The following is a 6,753-nucleotide window of genomic DNA, read 5'->3' as shown; positions in this document are numbered from 1 at the left end:
GTCGGATTAGCCTTCGACCATCTTCAGGCATATTGGTTGTTGGAAAAACTTACTGGATTCTCTACGAGGACAGAGTTAGAAATAAGACCGTTTATTTCTTTTCCAAACAACCAACATGCCTGAAGACGGTCGAAGGCCAATCTGACTGAAACGTTGCACAAATAACACTCAAGATGAGAACTATGGTCTAATCAATACAAGAAATATAAAAAAATAGTTTCTATTTGGTAAAAAAAAGAAAAAACAAACAAACAAACAAACAAAAAAACGACTACAACTACTAGAATTTCAAATTATCGGACTCCGACTCCTTATTTTATAATCCTCTCTTGAGTTGAAAGCCTTGTTTAGTTTCAGAACAGTTTCCGATGATTAGTTGTTCCATACAAGTCCTGGAGATGTCTGGTTCTCAGTAGACCGTTGTTTTGTACAGGTTCCTGACTTTACTATTTTGTAGCCCAGGGAGCAAAAGATTCTCCCCGTGTTGACACAAAGAAAACGTATGCAAGGTTGCTAAAGAAAAGGTTTTATTTTTATGGAGCAATTCTGGTTTCTGATTGGTTGGTAGCAGAATATGAATTAATTTGATTCGTCAGTTCCTAGCAGCAGTGTTTATAAATAAAAACTCCCAACTGTGAGTGATCATACCAAATCTTTTATGATGGGATGTGTCTCCTAGCGGCCTCGGCTGCAGGGAGACAGGGTAGTACAAGTCAAGGATTCGTCACTTAACACTCAGCCCAACAGGTGAGGGGCCGGGAACCGGCCCAGCACCTGTTTGACTGAGGTACATCGCCTGGGTAATACCTAGGAGGTCCACCCTCCCAGGCCTTGCCACCGGGTTTTCCGGTGGGGCAAGTTTATTGCTTGCTGCCTGAGGCGCCCCTACCGGGGAATGCCGACGGGGTTACTCGGGCAATTTTTAAAATTGCAGGAGTGCCCCTTCTTTAGGGAAGCCTGCGGGGTTCCCACTTTCCAGCCTTGTGCCACATAATGCTGATGTGGGCAGCATTTAAATAAATACCCCATTATAAATCTTTTATGATGGGATGTGTCTCCTAGCGGCTTCGGCTGCAGGGAGACAGGGTAGTACCAGTCAAGGATTCGTCACTTGACACTCAGCCCAACAGGTGAGGGGCCGGAACCGGCCCAGCACCTGTTGGGTGAGGTACACCGCCTGCGTAATACCTAGGAGGTCCACCCTCCCAGGCCTTGCCACCGGGCTTTCCGATGTGGGCGGCAATTAAATAACTACCCCATTATAAATCTTTTATGATGGGATGTGTCTCCTAACGTCTTCGGCTGCAGGGAGACAGGGTAGTCGTACTCGTCAAGGATCCGTTCTTGACACTCAGCCCGACACGTGAGGTAGGTACACCGCCTAGATAATACCTAGGAGGTCCACCCTTCCACGCCTTGCCACTGGGCTTTCCGGTGGAGTAAGTTCATCTTTACTGCCTGAGGCGCCCCGACCGGGGAATGGCGACGGGGTTACACAGGCAATTTTTGCAATTGCAGGAGTGCCCCTTTTTTAGGGGAGCCTGCTTAGTTCCCCACTTACCCGGCTTTGTGCCAAATATTGCTGATGTGGGCAGCAATTTAAATAACTACCCCCATTATAAGCGTGGATAGTCTCCTAGCGGCTTCGGCTGCAGGGAGACTGAGTAGAGTACTCGTCAAGGATCCGTTCTTGACACTAAACCTGACAGGTGCGAGGCCAGGAACTGGCCCTGTACCTGCCGATCTGAGGTGCACCGCTTCGCTTGGGTATTGCTTATTTTTTCATTTCCAGCGTTTTTTTTTTGTTGTTTTTTTTTGCGACATCAACGGCGTAAACAAATATCACTAAAATTGAATTTAAATTAATATTAATGCCTTTTAGCGATACATTTTCAATAAAGAAAATAACTAATATTAAAACAGGTCAATATTAAAAGAAATTTAGAATATTGTTTCAAATAAAAGAAAAAAAAATCTATTTCTATTGTTTAATTTTGAAAAATAAGTTCAGCTTATTTGTACCTGAACGATATGGTCACTGTTTCCATGGATACAAATCGGTGAATCGAGATTTGTGTCCCTTTCGTTTTTGGTTTGGGTTGTTTTGGGTTCGAGGTTAATCGCCACCTAAACTCCAATCCTGCCTGTAGTTTAACGTCTTGGCCAGGACATTTTTCAAATTCAATAATATTCAAACTGTCTTGCAGAGGAAGTTGGGCTGGGTATGAGCTTAGAAGGATCTCTTAATTGAGTCTTAATACAATAGTTTTAAAAGTTCGTAATTACCCCGAATGTTGTGGAATTCTTACAGTCAAACTTTTTGTATGAAACGGAATATCTTATCTCTGTTCTACAATCTTCGATTGGATTGGGGTGCCATGCTGCCACGAAAAGTGGGATATCGCGATCGCTATGTGGACCGGCCTCCTGTTCACGTTTATATTCGTTATGCGATGGGAGAAAAAGTGCCAACTCGACGATTGCGATAACATTATCTTAGTTCAGATGTCAGACCTGTCAGAAGGGAAACCCCGCTGACATACACGTAATTACTTATTGTCTTATCAACGCAGAAGAGGAATTTTCGAGAAAAAAAAATGATGGGATTGGTTACATTGTGCGTTTCGGAAATTCTACAGAATTTTATTAAACTTCTCAGCCTGACAGTCGATTCAAAACTGGCATTCGCAGATTATACCATTTTAAAAACTATTCATTATTGACTATAATTATATGCCGCATAATCACGTTTGCAGACCGATTTCTGTTGGATCACCGAAGTTAAGCAATGCTGAGCTTGGTCAGTACAAAAATGGGGGACCACTTGAGAATTCCAGGTTCTGGTTGTGCCTTCCGCTTATCTCGGCATGCTTCTTACTAAACTTCTTGCCACTGACACAAACAGTACCGATTCAAGAGAAGTGCGGTTGAGGATTGCGCAACTCTTTCCCGACAATTACATGTACAGCTACCCTTACAGGGAGTATCAATTGTCTCTTGAGACTGAACGGAGACATCGAGTCAGATATTTATTGATTGATAACGAATATATATAATATATAGTAAGGTAGTTCGTGCTTGTACGTACGTTATCACCTTTCACATGTATTAAAAAATGAGATTGTCCGATCAGCAATAATTAATGTAGCTAAGAAAACAATTTCGACATTAGCCACTATTACATGGATGCTTTCAAAATGATGTCGTCTCGTCGACTAAAATAGAAAATTGTTAAGTAAAAACATTTAAAAAAGCGACATTCGTTTGATTGATTTGAAGAACATTTAGTTGACAATTATTTTTATGGCAAGAAGATGGGGAATATTTATTGTTTCAAAAAATAATTCCACTGTTGCAATTTGAAAAATAATTCCACTATTGCAATTTAAAAAATAATTCAACTGTTGCAATTAAAAAATAATTCCACTGTTGCAATTTAAAAAATAATTCCACTGTTGCAATTTAAAAAATAATTCAACTGTTGCAATTTAAAAAATAATTCCACTGTTGCAATTTAAAAAATAATTCAACTGTTGCAATTTAAAAAATAATTCAACTGTTGCAATTTAAAAAATAATTCCACTGTTGCAATTTAAAAAATAATTCAACTGTTGCAATTTAAAAATAATTCAACTGTTGCAATTTAAAAAATAATTCAACTATTGCAATTAAAAAATAATTCCACTGTTGCAATTTGAAAAATAATTCCACTATTGCAATTTAAAAAATAATTCCACTGTTGCAATTAAAAAATAATTCCACTATTGCAATTTAAAAAATAATTCAACTGTTGCAATTAAAAAATAATTCCACTGTTGCAATTTAAAAAATAATTCCACTGTTGCAATTTAAAAAATAATTCAACTGTTGCAATTTAAAAAATAATTCCACTGTTGCAATTTGAAAAATAATCCCACTATTGCAATTTAAAAAAATATTCAACTGTTGCAATTAAAAAATAATTCCACTGTTGCAATTTAAAAAATAATTCCACTGTTGCAATTTAAAAAATAATTCCACTGTTACAATTTAAAAAATAATTCAACTGTTGCAATTAAAAAATAATTCAACTGTTGCAATTAAAAAATAATTCAACTATTGCAATTTAAAAAATTATTCCACTGTTGGAATTTAAAAAATAATTCAACTGTTGCAATTTAAAAAAATAATTCCACTGTTGCAATTTAAAAAAATAATTCCACTGTTACAATTTAAAAAATAATTCAACTGTTGCAATTAAAAAATAATTCAACTGTTGCAATTAAAAAATAATTCAACTATTGCAATTAAAAAATAATTCAACTGTTGCAATTAAAAAATAATTCCACTATTGCAATTAAAAATATAATTACACTGTTGCAATTAAAAAATAATTCCACTATTGCAATTAAAAAAATAATTACACCGTTGCAATTAAAAAATAATTCCACTATTGCAATTAAAAAATATTCAACTGTTGCAATTTAAAAATAATTCCACTGTTGAAATTTAAAAAATAATTCCACTGTTGCAATTTAAAAAATAATTCAACTGTTGCAATTAAAAAATAATTCAACTGTTGCAATTAAAAAATAATTCCACTGTTGCAATTAAAAAATAATTCCACTGTTGCAATTTAAAAAATAATTCAACTGTTGCAATTTAAAAAAATAATTCAACTGTTGCAATTTAAAAAATAATTCCACTGTTACAATTTAAAAAATAATTCCACTGTTGCAATTAAAAAATAATTCCACGGTTGCAATTTAAAAAATAATTCCACTGTTGCAATTTAAAAATAATTCAACTGTTGCAATTAAAAAATAATTCAACTGTTGCAATTAAAAAATAATTCAACTGTTGCAATTTAAAAATAATTCAACTGTTGCAATTTAAAAAATAATTCCACTGTTGCAATTAAAAAATAATTCAACTGTTGCAATTAAAAATAATTCAACTGTTGCAATTTAAAAAATAATTCCACTGTTGCAATTAAAAAATAATTCAACTGTTGCAATTCAAAAATAATTCCACTGTTGCAATTTAAAAAATAATTCCACTGTTGCAATTTAAAAAAATAATTCAACTGTTGCAATTTAAAAAATAATTCCACTGTTACAATATAAAAAATAATTCCACTGTTGCAATTTAAAAAATAATTCAACTGTTGCAATTAAAAAATAATTCAACTGTTGCAATTAAAAAATAATTCAACTGTTGCTATTTAAAAAGAATTCAACTGTTGCAATTAAAAAATAATTCAACTGTTGCAATTTAAAAAATAATTCCACTGTTACAATTTAAAAAAATAATTCAACTGTTGCAATTTAAAAAATAATTCCACTGTTACAATTTAAAAAAATAATTCCACTGTTGCAATTAAAAAATAATTCCACTGTTGCAATTTAAAAAATAATTCCACTGTTGCAATTTAAAAAATAATTCCACTGTTGCAATTTAAAAAAATAATTCAACTGTTGCAATTTAAAAATGATTCCACTGTTGCAATTAAAAAATAATTCCACTGTTGCAATTTAAAAAATAATTCCACTGTTGCAATTTAAAAAATAATTCCACTGTTGCAATTTAAAAAATAATTCCACTGTTACAATTTAAAAAATAATTCAACTGTTGCAATTAAAAAATAATTCAACTGTTGCAATTAAAAAATAATTCAACTATTGCAATTAAAAAATAATTCAACTGTTGCAATTAAAAAATAATTCCACTATTGCAATTAAAAATATAATTACACTGTTGCAATTAAAAAATAATTCCACTATTGCAATTAAAAAAATAATTACACCGTTGCAATTAAAAAATAATTCCACTATTGCAATTAAAAAATATTCAACTGTTGCAATTTAAAAATAATTCCACTGTTGAAATTTAAAAAATAATTCCACTGTTGCAATTTAAAAAATAATTCAACTGTTGCAATTAAAAAATAATTCAACTGTTGCAATTAAAAATAATTCCACTGTTGCAATTAAAAAATAATTCCACTGTTGCAATTTAAAAAATAATTCAACTGTTGCAATTTAAAAAAATAATTCAACTGTTGCAATTTAAAAAATAATTCCACTGTTACAATTTAAAAAATAATTCCACTGTTGCAATTAAAAAATAATTCCACGGTTGCAATTTAAAAAATAATTCCACTGTTGCAATTTAAAAATAATTCAACTGTTGCAATTAAAAAATAATTCAACTGTTGCAATTAAAAAATAATTAAACTGTTGCAATTTAAAAATAATTCAACTGTTGCAATTTAAAAAATAATTCCACTGTTGCAATTAAAAAATAATTCAACTGTTGCAATTAAAAATAATTCAACTGTTGCAATTAAAAAATAATTCCACGGTTGCAATTTAAAAAATAATTCCACTGTTGCAATTTAAAAATAATTCAACTGTTGCAATTAAAAAATAATTCAACTGTTGCAATTAAAAAATAATTCAACTGTTGCAATTTAAAAATAATTCAACTGTTGCAATTTAAAAAATAATTCCACTGTTGCAATTAAAAAATAATTCAACTGTTGCAATTAAAAATAATTCAACTGTTGCAATTTAAAAAATAATTCCACTGTTGCAATTAAAAAATAATTCAACTGTTGCAATTCAAAAATAATTCCACTGTTGCAATTTAAAAAATAATTCCACTGTTGCAATTTAAAAAAATAATTCAACTGTTGCAATTTAAAAAATAATTCCACTGTTACAATATAAAAAATAATTCCACTGTTGCAATTTAAAAAATAATTCAACTGTT

This window comes from Euprymna scolopes, chromosome 12 (genome assembly GCF_053919585.1).
Source record: "Euprymna scolopes isolate OS-2025 chromosome 12, ASM5391958v1, whole genome shotgun sequence".
NCBI classification, from domain to species: Eukaryota; Metazoa; Mollusca; class Cephalopoda; order Sepiida; family Sepiolidae; genus Euprymna; species Euprymna scolopes.
This window is presented reverse-complemented; position numbering follows the sequence as displayed.